We start from the raw sequence: 17,678 nt of genomic DNA on the forward strand, positions 1-17,678 counted from the left end.
AACAAACCTTGGGTGATTAAAAAGGGCAGCCTGCCTTAGAGTCACTACTATCCCTTAAGATCCATTGCATTCTTCTGAGGTTGGAGTGTCCATAGCTCTGAGAATATGTCAATTAAGTATGCAGAGTTGACACTGAGCATAACCTGCCTGACCTCATCAACACGTTCAGACATACTGAACTCTAGAACCAGAGGACCTAAGTTCAGCAGCATTCTGATTGGAAAGAATAGAGAATCTGTGTGTCTGTTCACAAGTATTTCTGCCTAAATCATTGGCAGAGACCATTTTTGTCAGATTTTGCTAAGTGGGAGGTTGCCCCCTGATGTTATGGCTTCATATTGTTGCCAGGAAAACAGCTGTTGGTCAGGGACAGATTCGTCTATGATGCAGTCCTTGGAAGAACAAATGTGACAAGACCAGGCAGGAAGGGTAGAGTGACTCCAGAGGTGGGGGGACGATGACCTGTCTGTGGGTGAGTATGTTTGGGGTCAGAGCAGGAAGCAGAATGGTGGCCAGGCTGGTGGGCTCCATTCTTACCAAAGAGGCACTGCAGGAATTGGGGGGACATGTGGGATTCACTTTAGGTGCTTTAGGTGTATGCGGGTTTACCCAGAGTAAGGCGCAATGGGACAGAAGTGGGAACAGGGGCACCTTGGAGACTCTAGGGTCTGCTTGGGTAGGAGGAATGGGGCCACTCTCAAGAGTCAGTGCTCACATTCTGATAAATTGGACATTGGGGGTCAGAATGGAGTTGGAAGGTAAGATTCTTGGCTGACACCTCCTGGGTTATGCTCCATCTTAGCTCCAGGGATATGAAGTGGGAATGCCGGTGGGTTGCAAATACCAGTAATCTGGCATCTACATTTGACTCCAACTGAGATTGTAGGGGAAGAGCTTAGAGCTGTGGCTCCTGGGCTGAGCTCAGTAATGACAGTGTGCTCATAGCAACTGGGAATACACAGATGGGAACCATGAGGAAGTTTCCTCTGGGGATTGAAATGAACTTCAAGGGAACTTGGAAAGTGGGAGACTTGCAATCATAAGATGGATGATGTCTGGGCTGATTAGAGGGGGCTACTTCCAAGAGCCTGTGTGGAGGCTGGTTGAGTCCAGGTCACTTAAATGTAAGGGGGTTATGGGTTGGAAACTCCTGTGATTAGCTGCAGAGATCATGCTCACTGAACCAATGGTTCCACAAACATCAGGCCCTTGGTTGGTCTGGCACACCAGAGCTGCTCACCTTTTCAGTCCATCTTCCTTCATATGGAAAACGAGGGCAACTTTCGTAGGAGGTGATTGTGTGAGCAGGAGACAGAAGAAGGCAGGTTTGGGGAGGGGATCTACAAGGGCAGGTACAGATGTAGTCTAGAAGAGGGAGGGAATGGGGGAATGGTAGACTGTGAGCCGGGTCCTTGTCCCGGCCTTTTTTCCCCAAAGGCAAAATATCAACATTGGGAAGGTGGTGTGTGAGATGACTCTGTCCCATATCCAGCCTTCGCTGCCCCTTTGGGCTATAGGGCATCACAGGACAGCATCTGCCAAGTCACAGACCAGCACCAGACACATCCTGCCTCCTTCACTGTTGCTTGACAACCACACCTTAAGGTACTGGGGCCTTCAGGGACATTACCAACTCCAGTGAGCCGGTGTGGGAGTACTAGCCTTAGGGGTGTGCTAACAGGTATAGCACTACTACATATAGGAAGGGGGAGATAGAGAGGTAGATTTCTAGATTTCCAGAAGCCACAGGTATTTCAGAAGTTCCCTTCACAGAGGCAATCTTCCATCATTTTGGCTGCTTCCATTCTTTTCAGCAGTTACAAATGAATCTGAAGTGAAAAATTGTGCACTGTGTTCATGGCATCTCAAATTTTCATTCTCTGGGTTCAGGTCAGTGCTTGCTAGGTTACATGGTTTAGGTTTTGTTTCTTTAGAATCAATCACATGGTCTTACCAGAATGGCTCTTCCATTGAACTTTCCACCTTCAATATAGGAGAGCTGGCTCTTTCCAACATTTGATATTTGTACTGTGTTTTATATTACCCAGCTTAACTAAAAGGTGGGTAGTACTGATAAGTCAGTCAGGTTTTCAGTTGCATTTTTCTCATGGCTACAGAGGTTGAACATTTTTTTTCCTTATGCTTTATGTGATATCTGCATGTTCTTCTTGAGGTAATGTATGTCCATATCTTTCTGTCCATTTTCTGTTTAGATAGTTTGTTTTTATCCTATTAAATACTGAGAGTACTTTACATGCACTCCATAGAAATTCTTTGTCTGATATGTGGTTTGCCAATATGTTCACCTAGTCTATAACTTGTATTTTTGTGAACCTAATAGGAACAAAGTTCTTAGTGGCGTAAAAGTTTTCCATATTGATAAAGTCCTGTTTATCAAAGGTTTTCTTTTATGCAGTGTGCTTTTAGTGCCAGACAGAGATCACAAGTGAGCAGATAGGCAGACGGGCAGGGGAGAAGCAGGTTCCCTGCTGAGGAGAGAGCCCAATGTGGGGCTCGATCCCAGGACCCTGGGATCATGACCTGATCCAAAGGCAAAGGCTTAACCATTGAGCCACCCAGGCGCCTCCTTTTTGGTGTTCTACACACAGCATCATGTCTTCTCATGAGGACAGAAGAGGAAAAATGTTAATTCCTTCATTGCTGATTTGGTGGCCTCTTATTTCCTTTTGTTGTCTGGTTGTTGATGATAGGATTTCCAGTACAATGTGGAACAGCACTGTTGAGAGTGGACATTCCCTTTGTGTTCCTGACCTTAGTGGAAAAGTAAGTGTTTTCTTATTGAAAATATCCCCTCTAAGCCTTTCCTCTGTGACTTAGGATATTGAGGTGTTTTCACTCTATTCCTACACACAGTGGGATCTTTCCAAGAAAGATGCTGTGTTTTTTTTTTTCATGTGCCATTTCAGCATCTATGGAGAGGATCATATGGTTGTTGTTCTTTCTTATGTTAATATGGTGTATCACGTGGATCAGTTTGCAGATATTGAAGCATTTCTGCAGAAATGCAAGAATTAATCCCTCTTGGTCCTGTTGAAGAATTCTTCTAATGTACTCTTGGATCATCTTAGCTAGTATCTTTGTGAGAATTTCTACACCCATATTCATCAGGAATATTGGCCTATAATGCTCCTTTCTGGTGGAATATTCATCTGCTTTGGGGATCCAGGTTATGCTGGCCTCTTAGAATTACTTTGGAAGGTTTGTTGGCACAAAATTGGTCATCATATTCTCTTACAATTGTTTCTATTTCTTTGGGGTTCATTGTGATCTCTTCTCTTCCATTCCTGATTTTGGTTTCTCAATCTTGTTAGTTCTTTCAAAGAACAAGCCCTTTGTTTCAGTGATATATTTTTTTAACTTCTATATATTGGGTAGTGCTTTAATCTTTATCATTTCTCTCCACCTGCTGGGTTTTGGCTTTCTTTGCTGTCATTTTCCTGCTCCTTTATGTTACATTGTGTATTTCAGACTTGTTTTGCTTCTAAAAGAAGGTCTGTACTATTGTATGCTTCCCTCTTAGGACAGACTTTGCTGCACCCAAAAGCTTTTGCACTGTTGTGGTTTTCCTTTTCATTTCCTTCCGAGTGTTTCAAATAGTCTTAATTTCCTGGTTGTCCCATTCATTTTTTAGTAAGATGTTCTTTGGTTTCCATGTATTTGTGGCCCTTCTACATGTTTCCTTTTGGTTGACTTCAGGTATCTATGCATTGTGGTCTGAAAAATGCATGGGTATGATTCCAGTCTTTGTGAACCAGAGGAGAACTGATTTTTGACTTGGTACGTGATCTATTCTGGAGAACATCCCTAGTGCACTTGAGAAAGAGGTATACTCCTTTGCTTTAGGGTGAAATGCTCTGAACATCTCTCTGAAGTTCATCAGATCCAATGTGTCACTTAAAGCCCCTTTTTCCTTGGTGATCTGCTTAGACAACTTGTCCCTTGCTGTGAGTAGGGTATTAAAGTACCACACTATTCTTGTATTACTGTCAATGTGTGTCTTTAATTTAGTTATTAATCAGTTTATATTTTGGTCTTCTCTCAAGATAAGGGCATCAGCAATTGCAACTGAAACATCTAATTTCATAGACACCTTTATTATGATATAGGGTCTCCCTTTACCTCTCACTACAGTTTTGGGTTTACAATCTTTATATCTACAGTGGTCTTTTGATGTTCACTACCATTATAAATATTTCCTCAACCCGCATGTTGAATCTGGAAGTGTCTTTTGTCTAGAATGAGTCTCTTGTACAGACCACATCAATGTGTCTTCTTCTTCTTCTTTTTTAAAGGTTTTATCTATTTATTTGTCAGACATAGATCACAAGTAGGCAGAGATGCAGGCAGAGAGACAGACGGGGGAAACAGGCCCCCTGCCCAGCAGAGAGCCCAACCTGAAGTTGCAACCTAGGACCTGGGGATCATGTCCTGAGCTGAAGGCAGAAGGTACAATCTCCTGAGATACCGAGGCATGCCTCAGTGGGTCTTCTTGTTTCGTTTCGGTTTGTTTCATTCCATTCTGATACCCTATGTATTTCGGTAGGTGCATTTTGTCTATTTACATTCTGAGTAATTATTGAAAGAGATGAAGTTAATGCCATTTAGAATGTGTACTGACACTGTTTCTGTACCTTGTCTGTGTTCTCTCTCTCTCTCTCCCTCTCTCTTTTTATTTTTTTTTTAATATGGCTCACTCTCTCTCTACTCAAAGGATCTCCTTTAATGTTTCTTGCAGTGAGGGTTTATTGTTCAGAAATTCCTTTCATTTTTGTTTGTCTTAGATCCTCTCTACCTCTCCCTTCATTCTGAATGATAGCCTTGGGGTATACACTTATTTGTGGCTGCACATTATTTTCCTCCATGTAGCACATGGACTATACCCTACCTGTCCTTCCTAGCCTAGTAAGTCTCTGTGGACAGTTCTGCTGCCAGCCTCATGTGCCTACTCTTGGAGGTGAAGGAACTCTTGGCCCAAGTTTCTTTTAGGATTTTCTAGTTGTCTTTGAATTTCAAACTTTAAGATTATATTTTTATATGTTGACATATATTTACTGATTTTGAGGGGTATTCTCTGTGCCTCCTGGACTTGAGTGCCAGTATCCTTCCGCAGATTTCGGAGTTTCTCAACTAGCTATAATTTGTTGAAATAAACCTTCTGCCCCTTTCTCCTGACCCTCAGCTCCTGGGACCCCTCTAATAATAAGGATATCAACTCAGTTTATGGAATTCCCAAGCAATCAAAGTCTCCCTTCCTGACCCAATAGCTTTATCTCTCTCATTTTTTCAGCATTTTTATTTTCCATCCTTTTATCTTCTATAATCACTAATTCATACTTCTCCCTCATTCATCGCCTTTGTATAGACTCCACTTGAACTACATCTCAGTAATAGCATTTTTAAAGTGGACCTGAGGAGATATTAGTTCTTTTATATCTACAGTGAGGGTTTCTCTTGGGTCTTCTATGCTTGTTTCAAGCCCAGTTACTATCTTCATAATCATTGGTTTTAGTTCTAGTGCAGAGATCTTACTTATATCCATATTGATGCAATTCCTGGGAGTGGGGACTGCCTCCTGGTCATTCTTTTGGGGTGAATTTCTCCATCTTCTCATTTTGCCCAGAAAATAATAATGAAAACAAAGGCAGCCATTACAAACAGTGAGAGCAGAAAAAACAAGAATAACAAAAAATGGAAACCAAAACAAACAACAAAAGAATACAAAAACTGGACCCAGTAGGTGTTTTGGACTGTTCAATAAAAGAAACTAGATGCCAAAATAAGGAGAAAAGGAAAAAAAAAAGAAAAAATCTTACAAATATAAAACAATTTAATAAAAAGGACTAGAAAAATATATACATGTACATAAGTTATATGTAAAAATAAACATAAAAATAATAAAAAGTTAAAAAAGAAAAACAAAACAAAACAAAACAAAACATTGAAGAATACAAATGGATCTTGTCAAATGTGCTTGTTGCCTCAATTGAGAAGACCCTGTGGTTCTTCTCTCTTCTCTTATTGATTTGTTCTAACACATTGATTGATTTGCGAATTTCGACCCACCCTTGTGTCCCAGGGATAAATCCCACGTGGTCATGGTGGATAATGTTTTTATGTACTCTTTAATCCTATCATCTAGGATCGTGTTGAGAACCTTGGCCTTCATTTCATCATGAATATTGGTCTGAAATTCTCCTTTTGGATGGCATCTTTGCCTGGTTGCAGAAAAGTGTAATGTGGGCTTCATAGGAAGATTCTGGAGGTTTTCAGCATGCATTCCTGATTAAAACACATCATAGTATAGAAATAAAGGGACAATTCCTCAACTTCATAAAATCTATCTATAAAAAACCCATAGCAAATAATGATTCTCAATGGGGAAAAGCTGACAGTCTTTCCTTTGAGATCAGGAACATGAAAAGTATGTCCACTCTCGCCACTTTTGATCAACATGATAGTTTCCTTTGTGCCCTTACAATCTCTTTTTTTTTCACTGTCTCTTATTAGACACCCTGTAGCCTAGCCCTTAGACATAGTTTTATGTAAGTGTATCTCATTAAATTGGGAGCTCTTTGAAGACAGGAATACCTTAATGACTTTGTATGTCCAGTCCAGACCTTACTTTATTCACGTATATTTGCACATTCAGGAAATTTGTATCATTAGGGGCTTGAAAAAATAAAATGTTGAACTGAATTTAACTGCCCTATTTTCCCATCAGTAACCACTTCCTAGAGGGAGTATCTAGATTGAGCAAAGCAGGACAGCTTGGGTAAGTGGGAATCTGGAGTAGATTCTAGTCAGAATTTAGGATACAGCTGAAGCAGTAAAGCATAGGATTGGAGGAGTTGTGTATCTCATGACCTTCTGGACAGGCTGAGGATATATAGTCAAATTCAAACATTTGAGCCATGTTTCTGATACCAGTAATGATCTTCTTACCTCGATGTCCCCCAAGAATCCGCTCAATGATTCTATTCGCCAAAACTTGTGTTTCTACTTCTGGACCCAGAGTGTTATCACCTTAAGAAAACTTAACTCCAATGGGTAGGAAAAGAAAGATTAGAAATGACTTTAGAAGTGAAAAGTGAATTTGTATCTTCCTGTTAATACTTACTTTTATATTACACTTTTTTAAAAATTTTTTTATTTCTTTTCGGTGTAAATGTATTCATTGTTTTTGCACAGCACCCACTGCTCCATGCATTCCGTGCCCTCCCTAATACCCACCACCTGGCTCTCTCAACCTCCCAACACCCACCCCTTCAAAACTCTCAGATTGTTTTTCAGAGTCCATAGACTCTCTTGGTTCACCTCCCCTGCCAGTTTCCCTCAACTTCCTTCTCCTCTCCATCTCCCCTGTCCTCCATGTTATTTGTTATGCTCCACAAATAAGTGAAACCATATAATAATAGATTCTCTCTGCTTGACTTATTTCACTCAGCATAATCTCATCCAGTCCTATCTATGTTGCTACAAAAGTTGGGTATTCATCCTTTCTGATGGAGGCATAATACTACTCCATAGTGTATATGGACCACCTCTTCTTTATCCATTTGTCCGTTGAAGGGCATCTTGGTACTTTCCACAGTTTGGTGACAGTGGCCATTGCTGCTATAAACATTGGGGTACAGATGGCCCTTCTTTTCACGACATCTGTATAATTGGGGTACATACCTAGTAGTGCAATTGCAGGGTCAGAGGGAAGCTCTATTTTTAATTTATTGAGGAATATCCACACTGTTCTCCAAAGTGGCAGCACCAACTTGCATTCTCATCAACAGTGTAAGAGGGTTCCCCTTTCTCCACATCCCTTCCAACACATGTTGTTTCCTGTCTTGTTAATTTTGGCCATTCTAACTGGTGTAAGTTGGTATCTCAATGTGGTTTTAATTTGAATCTCCCTGATGGCTAGTGATGATGAACATTTTTTCATGTGTCTGATAGCCATTTGTATGTCTTCATTGGAGAGGTGTCTGTTCATATCTTCTGCCCATTTTTTTTATATGATTGACTGTTTTGTGAGTGTTGAGTTTGAGGAGTTCTTTATAGATCCTGGATATCAACCTTTTGTCTGTACTGTCATTTGCAAATATCTTCTCCCATTCCGTGGGTTTCCCCTTTGTTTTCTTGACTGTTTCCTTTGTTGTGTAGAAGTTTTTGATCTTGAAGTCCCAAAAATTCATTTTCTCTTTTCTTTCCTTTGCCTTTGGAGACATACTTTGAAAGAAGTTGCTGTGGCTGATATCGAAAAGGTTAATGCCTATGTTCTCTAGGATTCTGATGGATTCTTGTCTCACATTGAGGTCTTTTTTCCATTTTGAATTTATCTTTGTGTACGGTATAAGAGAATGGTCGAGTTTCATTCTTCTACATATAGCTGTCCAGTTTTCCCAGCACCATGTATTGAAGAGACTGTTTTTTTTTTTTTTCCACTGCATATTTTTTTCCTGTTTAGTTGAAGATTATTTTCCCACAGAGTTGAGGGTCCATATCTGGGGTCTCTACTCTGTTCCACTAGGCTATGTGTCTGTATTTATGCCAATACCGCACAGTCTTGGTGATCAAAGCTTTGTAGTAAAGCTTGAATTCAGATAACGTGATGTCCCCAGTTTTGTTTTTCTTTTTCAAAATTTCCTTAGCAATTCTGGGTCTCTTATCATTCCATACAAATTTTAGGATTATTTGCTCCAGCTCTTTGAAAAATGCTGGTGGAATTTTGATCGGAATGGCATTAAAAGTAGAGATTGCTCTAGGCAGTGTAGACATTTTAACAAAGTTTATTCTTCCTATCCAAGAGAATGGAATGGTCTTCCATCTTTTTGTGTCTTCTTCAATTTCTTTCCTGAGTGTTCTGTAGTTCCTCGAGAACAGTTCCTTTACCTCTTTGGTTAGATTTATTCCCAGGTATCTTATGGTTCCTGGTGCTATACTAAATGGAATCAACTCTCTAATTTCCTTTTCTGTATTTTCATTGTTAGTGTATAAGAAAGCCACTAATTTGTGTACATTGATTTTGTATCCTGCCACGTTGCTGAATTGTTGTATGAGTTTTAGTAGTTTGTGGGTAGAGTCTTTTGGGTATTCCCTATAAAGAATCATGTCATCTGTGAAGAGAGAGAGTTTGACTTCTTCATTGCCAATTTGGATACCTTTTATTTCTCTTTGTTGTCTGATTGCTGTTGCTAGGACTTCTAATACTATGTTGAACAAGAGTGGTTAAAGTGGTCATCCTTGTCGGGTTCCTGATCTTAACGGAAAGGCTGAGAGCTTTTTCCCATTGAAGATGATATTTTCTGTGGGTCATTCATAGATTTATGAAGTTCAGGAATGTTCCCTCTATCCCTATACATTGAAGCACTTTAATCAGGAATGGATGCTGGATTTTGTCAAATGATTTTCTGCATCAATTGAGGGGACAATGTGGTTCTTCTCTCTTCTCTTATTGATTTGTTCTCCCACAATGATTGATTTCCGAATGTTGAACCATCCTTGTAGCCCAGGAATGAATCCCACCTGGTCATGGTGGATAATCTTTTTAATGTGCTGTTGGATCCTGTTTGCTAGGATCTTGTTGAGAATCTTAGAATCCATATTCATCAGTGATATTGGTCTGAAATTCTCCTTTTTGGTAGGGTCTTTGCCGGGTTTGGGGATCAGGGTAATGCTGGCTTCATAGAAAGAGTCTGGAAGTTTTTGATCTGCTTCAATTTTTTGAAACAGCTTCAGGAGAATAGGTGTTATTTCTTCTTTGAAAGTTTGGTAGATTTCCCCAGGGAATCCATCATCCTGGGCTCTTGTTTTTTGGGAGTTTTTTGATCACTGCTTCAATCTCATTACTATATATCAGTCTGTTCAGGTTGTCAGTTTCTCTCTGGTTCAATTTTGGGAGTTTATAGTTTTCCAGGAATGCATCCATTTCATCTAGGTTGCTTAGCTTATTGACATATAACTGTTGATACTAATTTCTGATGATTGTTTCTACTTCCTTGGTGTTAGTTGTGATTTCTCCCTTTTCATTCATAATTTTATGAATTTGGGCTTTCTCTCTTTTCTTTTTGGTTAGTGTGGTCAATGGTTTATCCATCTTATTAATTCTTTCAAAAAACCAGCTTCTATTTTCATTGATACGTTCTTCTGTATCTCTGGTTTCTACCTCATTGATCTCTGCTCTAATCTTGATTATTTCTCTTCTTATGTGTGGAGTTGGTTTGATTTGTTGATTCTCCAGTTCTTTAAGGTGTAGAGACAGCTGGTGTATTCAGGATTTTTCAATTTTTTTGAGGGAGGCTTGGATGGCTATGTATTTCCCCCTTAGGACGGACTTTGCTCTATCCCATAGGTTTTGGACTGAAGTGTCTTCCTTCTCGTTGGTTTCCATGAATTGTTTCAGGTCTTCTTTGATCTCCTGGTTGATCCAAGCATTCTTAAGCAAGGTGGTTCTTTATCTTCCAGGTGTTTTAGTTCCTTCTGAACTTTTCCTTGTGATTGAGCTCCAGTTTTAAAGCATTGTGATCTGAGAATATGCCCGGAATAATTTCAGGTTTTGGTATCAGTTGAGTCCTGATGTGTGACCCAGTATGTGGTTTATTCTGGAGAAGCTTCCATGTGCACTTGAGAAGAATGAGTATTCTGTTATTTTAGGGTGGAATGTTCTGTATATATCTATGAGGTCCGTCTGGTCCAATGTGTCATTCGATGCTCTTGTTCCTTTATTGATTTTCTGTGTCGATGATCTGTCTATTTCTGAGAGACGTGTGTTAAGATCTCCTACTATTAATATATTCATATCAATATGATTCTATATCTTGATTAATCGTTTTCTTATTTAATTGGTTGATCCAATATTGGAGGCATAGATATTTACAATTGTTAGATCATCTTGTTGGATAGTCCCTTTAAGAATTCTGTAGTGTCATTCTGTATCTCTGACTAGAGTCTTTAGTTTAAAATCTAATTTATCTGGTATGAGAATCGCTACCCTGGCCTTCTTTTGAGGCTCATTGGAATGCTTCTCCATCCCTTAACTTTTAGTCAGGGTTTATCTTTAGGTTCAAAATTGGTCTCTTGTTGACAACATATAGATGGGTCCTGTCGTTTTATCCAATCTGCAACCCTGTGCCATTTTATGGGCACATTTAGGCCATTCACATTGAGAGTGATTATTGATAGATATCTTTTTATTGACATCGTGTTACTGTTGAAGTCTTTCTGTAGATTGTCTCTATATTATTGTTAAATGTTATTCTTAGGGTTTTTCCTCTTTTATAGAACCCCCCCCCTTAATACTTCCTGCAGTGTCGGCTTGGTGGTTGCATACTCTTTTAAGCCTTGCCGGTCTTGGAAACTCTTTATCTCTCCATCCATTTTGAATGTCAGTCTTGCTGTATAAAGTGTTCTTGGCTGCATGTTCTTCCCATTTAGTGCTCTGAATATATCTTGCCAGCCCTTTCTGGCTTGCCAGGTCTCTGTGGACAGGTCTCACATTATTCTGATGGGCTTTCCTCTGTACGTAAGGACCTCTTTGTCCTAGTGGCTTTCAAGAGATTATATCTACAATTGTGATTCCTCAATTTGACTATCAAATGCCTTGATTTTTTTTTTTTTTGGAATCTATAATCTTGGGTGGAGACCGTTTGGCCTCTAGTCCATGAACGCTGGTTCCATTCGTGAGATTGGGACAATTTTCATGAAGAACTTGTTCCACTATATCTTCTAGACTTCTTTCTCCTCCCCTTCATGGATTCCAAGAATTCTGACCTTGGAACGTTTCATGGCATCATTTATTTCCCTGATTCTGTTTTCGTGGTTTCTAAGCTGATTGTTCCAGGCTTCCCCCTGATCCTTTCTCTATCTGTTTGTCCTACAGATCACTAGTTCTATCTTCTGTCTCAGTTACCCTAGCTTTGAGAGAACTTAGATTAGATTAGAACTCATTGAGAGCATTGTGATCCTCATCCCTGGTAGCTTTTAGCTCTGCCCTAACATTGTGAACATCATCTCTGGTCGCTTTCAGCTTGGCCCTAATCAATTCTGTTTGGTCATCCATGGCTTTCTCCAACCTAGCTATTGCCTAGATAATTGTTAGCCTGAATTCTCTTTCCAACATATTGTCTATGTTCATAGCTGTTAGCTCTGTTGCCGAAGGTCCATCCTCTGTATTATTCTTCTGTTGGGCATTCCTCTTCCTAGTCATTTTGGTGAGAGATGACTGAACAAATGTTGCTGGATGTTTCGACCATGGTGCAGTCAAGGTGTACCCTGGAACACTTCTGAGCAATCAGGTTTCCCCACCCAAACAAGAGAAAAACAAAAGAAGAAGAAAAAAGAGAGAGAGAGAGAGAGAGACAGGAAAGAAAGGGAAGATAAATGAGAAGGTTCAGCCCAAATAGGCCCCAAGGTAAGATTTATGAAGTATACAGACAGAAACAGACAAACAAAAAGACTGTTAAAAGTATATGACAGGAGAAAAAAAATATATATATAAGCAAATAAAGCAAGAACTTCATCAAAAAGAACCCCAAGTGTAAGATTTTGTACGATCAGGACAAACACAAAAACACAAAAACACTGGTGGAAGAAAAAGATGGGAGAGTGGTTATAAATTCTAAGTGTGGGCAAGGAAGTTTGTTTTGATTCTTCCTGGATGTATCTTGATATCTTTGTTAAAGGACTCAACTTTCCTAAGATAAAGGGAGATTAAAAATTGGTTTACCTATAGGTGTCGTAGTTTTTGGGGAAAGGGGATTACTTTGAAGTTTAACTGTATATGAATATTAGAAAATAAAAATAAAAAAGGAATAAACTAGACTAAACTAAACTAAAATTAAAAAAAAAGAAATTTTAAAAATAGAAATGCAAAAGAAAAACACAGGTGTATGTATCAAAAATTTCAGGTTATTAGGTTATTATGGAATTTGATGTACTGGACAACTCACTGTGATGGTAAAGAGGGTAAAAAATTATCTATATAAAAAATAATGAACCAGAATAGTGGGTATAAATTAAAAATAAAAGTTGTCGTATGAAGTAGTGGTGGTTGTTCTCTTGTAGTTTTTTTTTTTTTCTTTCCTGGTTTGTTTTCTGGGATTAGAGTCCTGCCTCGTGGGTTTTCAGTCAATGATGTCCCCTGAGTTAAGTCCTCCAGTCCCCCTCAAGGGGGTGGGCTCTGAGGAAACCGTTTTTTTTCAGGCTTTTGTTCTCTGGAGGTTTTTATGTTTGTTCACTTGGTTTTTTTTTTTTCCTCTCGCCTTGACCGCTTTGATGGTTTTTGTAGGTTTAGAGGAAAGCCAACTGCACCGTGACCTCCCTCTCAGAGAGAAGCCTCAGTCTGTTCTTCTGTGGGTGTTGCAGAGCCCTTATAAATTTCCCTTTGGCCGCTGGCAGAGCAGGTTCCTAGTCGCAGTCCCTGGGGACTCAGAATCTTCTGCTTGTACCCAAAACCAGGGCAGCGGCGGCTGTTTGGGAAGCTCCAGACCACCAGAGAGGTTCCAAGCAGTGATCACACAGTGAGATTTTCCTGCTGGCCCTGGCTGGGAGTGCCTGGTCTTTCTGGGTCTAAAAGCACTGGGCTTGCACGCATCTCTCTCAGGGGAGGCTGCGGGTCGTGCGCGCGTCTCAGACTCTGAGAGCGGGGTGCAGGTCTGAAAGCAACAGGCTGGGCCTTCACGCACCTCTCAGGTGAGAGTTTGGGGCGTGCCTCTTAGGCTCTGAAACAATGGCACGGGTCTAAGAGAGCCGGCTGGGCCTTTGTGTACCTCTCTCAGGGGAGGATGGGGGGCACGTGCATCTCAGGCTCTGTAGCAGGGCTCGTGCATTCTGCCATCTGGCTTGGCTCCCATCCCCTCACAAGAGCCAGAACCCACTCAATCTCAGGAGTGCTTAAGGCTCAGGGACCAAGACCTGGTTTATCTGCCACACTCTCTCTGGCTCAGCTCCAGGAGAGGCTGTCCTGGGACCAGAGACTTAAGCCCCTGTCCCTAGCTGCCCCGATTCCCACAATATCCTCCCCCCACACCCCGTGATCCTTTGCTCTTTTGGAGTACTTTCAACCAGGTCCAAGTTAATGCTGGTCCCCAGATGCAGGGCACTCTCGCTCATATTAGGGGTGTTACTTTCCTACTGGTCGCCTCTGATGTCTCCCTCCCCCTTTTGTTTATCTTCCAATTTCAGTCTGCCGTTCCCACTCCGCTTTACCTCCCCACTGGCATCTTCTGCCCCTGTAGAGATCCAGACGTGTATAATTCTGATCTCAGGCTGATTTTGTGCGTGATCGGAGTTCTTTGGTAGGTAATCAGCTCACTTTAGGGTACAGGTTGAAAAGGCGCCTCCTCCTACTTCCCCGCCATCTTGCCCCCCTCTCATAGATACAAATTTTATTTTTATTTTGTTCCCACTATTCTGGTTCATTTTTAATTTTTGTTCTTATTTTTTATATAGAATTTTTTTTGCCTATTTATGATCACAGTGCGATGTCCTATACATCAAATTCCATAATAACCTTTTAACCTGAACTTTTTGATAAATATACCCATGTTTTTCTTTTGCTTTTCTATCATTTAAATTTTTTTAAATTTTATTTAACTTTAGTTTAGTTCATTCTCTCTTATTTTTATTTTTTAATATTCATATAGAGTTAAACTTCAAAGTAGTCCCTTTTCCCCTATCAATGCTACCCGTATAGGTAAATCAATTTTTAATACACTTATTCTCAGGAAAGTGGAGTCCTTTAACAAAGGTATCAAGATACATCCAGGAATAAACAAAATAACCTTCCTTGCACACACTGAGAATTTATAACCACTCTTCCATCTTTTTCTTCCACCTGTGTATCTGTGTATTTGTGTTTCTCCTGGTAATACATAAATCTTATACTTGGGGTTCTTTTTGATGAGGTTCTTTTTTGTTTGTTTTGCATATATATATATATATATATATATATATATATATATATATTTCTCTTGTCATATACTTTTATCAGTCTTTTTGTTTGTCTGTTTTTCTTTGTATCTAACCCTGGGGCCCATTTGGGCTGAGCCTTCTCTTTTATCTTTCTTTTTTTTTCCCTGTTTCTCTCTCTTTCTTTCTCTCTCTCTCATTCTTTCTCTCTTTTTTCTCACGTTCTTTTTTTCTTTCATTTGGGTGGGGACTCTCAATTGCTCAGAAGCTTTCCATGGTGCACCTTGACTGCACCAATATCGATACATTCAGCTACATCGAATCAGTCATCTCTCACCAAAATGACTAGGAGGAGGAATGCCCAAGAGAAGAAAAATTCAGAGGATGGGCCTACTGCAACAGAGCTAATGGCTACCAACATAGACAATATGTCTGAAAGGGAATTCATGCAAACAATTAACCAGGCAATAGATAGGTTGGAGAAAGCCATGGATGACAAAATGGAATTGATTAGGGCAAAACTGAAAGCCACCAGGAATTATGTTCACAATATTCTCAATGAGTTCCAATCTAATCTAAATTTCCTAAAAGCTAGGGTAACTGAGACAGAAGATAGAATTAGTGATCTGGAGGACAAACAGATAGAGAGAAAGGATCAGGAGCAAGCCTGGAACAAACAGCTGAGAAACCACGAAAACAGAATTAGGGATATAAATGATGCCATAAAATATTCCAACATCAGAATTCTTGGAACCCCTGAAGGGGAGGAGAAAGAAAGAAGTCTAGAAGATATAGTAGAACAGCTCTCCATCTAAATTTTTCCAATCTCGCGAATGGAAACAACGTTCATGTACTAGAGGCAGAACGGTCTCCCCCAAGATTACAGATTCTTGAAATCCCTGGAACACCTGGTAGTAAGAATGAGGAATAAAATTGTAGAGAAACCCTTTGAAGGAAGCTAGGAAAAAGATGCTCCTTACGTACAAAGGAAAGCCCATCAGAATAATATTAAAAATTTCCACAGAAACCTGGAAAGCCAGAAAGGGCTGGCAAGATACATTCAGGGCACTAAATGAGAAGAACATACAGCCAAGAATACTTTATTCAGCAAGACTGACATTCAAAATGGATGGAGAGATAAAGAGTTTCCAAGACTGGCAAGGCTTAAAAGACTATGTGACCACCAAGCCAACACTGCAAGAAATATTAATGGAGGTTCTCTAAAAGAGGAAAAATCCTAAGAATAGCATTGAACATAAATATAGAGACAATCTACAGAAAGAAAGTCTTCAAAGGTAAAACGATGTCAATAAAAACATATCTATCAATAATCACTCTCAATGTGATGGCCTCAATGCACCCATAAAATGACACAGGGTTGCAGATTGGATAAAACCACAGGACCCATCCATATGTTGTGTACATGAGACCCATTTTGAACCCAAAGATACACCCAGACTGAATTTGAAGGGGTGGAGAAGAATCTTTCACGCCAATGGGCCTCAAAAGAAGGCCAGGGTAGTGATTCTCATATCGGATAAATTAGACTTTAAACTAAAGACTGTAGTCAGAGATACAGAAAGACACTACATCATTCTTGAAGGTACTATCCACCAAGATGATCTAACAATTGTAAACATCTATGCCCCCAATATGGGAGCAGCCAATTACATAAGAAAACTGTTAATCAAGATAAAGAGTCATGTTGATATGAACACATTAATAGTAGGAGATCTTAGCACGCCTCTCTCAGAAATAGACAGATCATGGATGCAGAAAATCAATAAAGAAACAAGAGCATTGAATGGCACATTGGACCAGATGGGCCTCATAGATATACACAGAACATTCCACCCTAAAACAACAGAATACTCATTCTTCTCAAATGCACAAGGAAGCTTCTCCAGAATCGACCACATACTGGGTCACAAATCAGGACTCAACTGATACCAAATGACTGAGAATATTACCTGTATATTCTCAGATCACAGTACTTTGAAACTGGAGCTCCATCACAAGGAAAAGTTTGGAAGGCACTCAAACACTTGGAAGCTAAAGACCACCTTGCTTAAGAATGTTTGGATCAACCAGGAGATCATAGAAGAACTTAAACAATTCATGGAAACCAATGAGAATGAAGACACCTCGGTCCAAAACCTATGGGATACAGCAAAGGTGGTCCTAAGGGGGAAATACATAGCCATCCAAGCCTCCCTCAAAAAAATTGAAAAATCCAGAATTCACCAGCTGTCTCTACACCTTAAAGAACTGGAGAATCGACAACAAATCAAACCAACTCCACACATAAGAAGGGAAAAAAATCAAGATTAGAGCAGAGATCAATGAGGTAGAAACTAGAGATATAATAGATCGTATCAGTGAAAATAGGAGCTGTTCTTTTTTTTGAAAGAATCAATAAGGTCAATAAACCATTGGCCACACTAATCCAAAAGAAAAGATAGAAAGCTCAAATTAATAAAATTATGAATGGATAGGAGAGATCACAACTAACACCAAGGGAGTAGATACAACCATCAGAAGTTATTATCAACAGTTATATGCTAATAAGCTAAGCAACCTAGATGAAATGGATGCATTCCTGGAAAACTATAAACTCCCAAAATTGAACCAGAAAGAAATGGATAACCTGAATAGACTGATATCTAGTAACGAGATGAAAGAAGTGATCAAACCTCCCAAAAAACAAAACCCCAGGACCTGACGGATTCCCTCGGGAATTCTATCAAACTTTCAAGGAA

The sequence above is a fragment of the Lontra canadensis genome, unplaced genomic scaffold (assembly GCF_010015895.1).
Source record: "Lontra canadensis isolate GAN:19392208 unplaced genomic scaffold, GSC_riverotter_1.0 scaffold190, whole genome shotgun sequence".
Taxonomy (NCBI): domain Eukaryota; kingdom Metazoa; phylum Chordata; class Mammalia; order Carnivora; family Mustelidae; genus Lontra; species Lontra canadensis.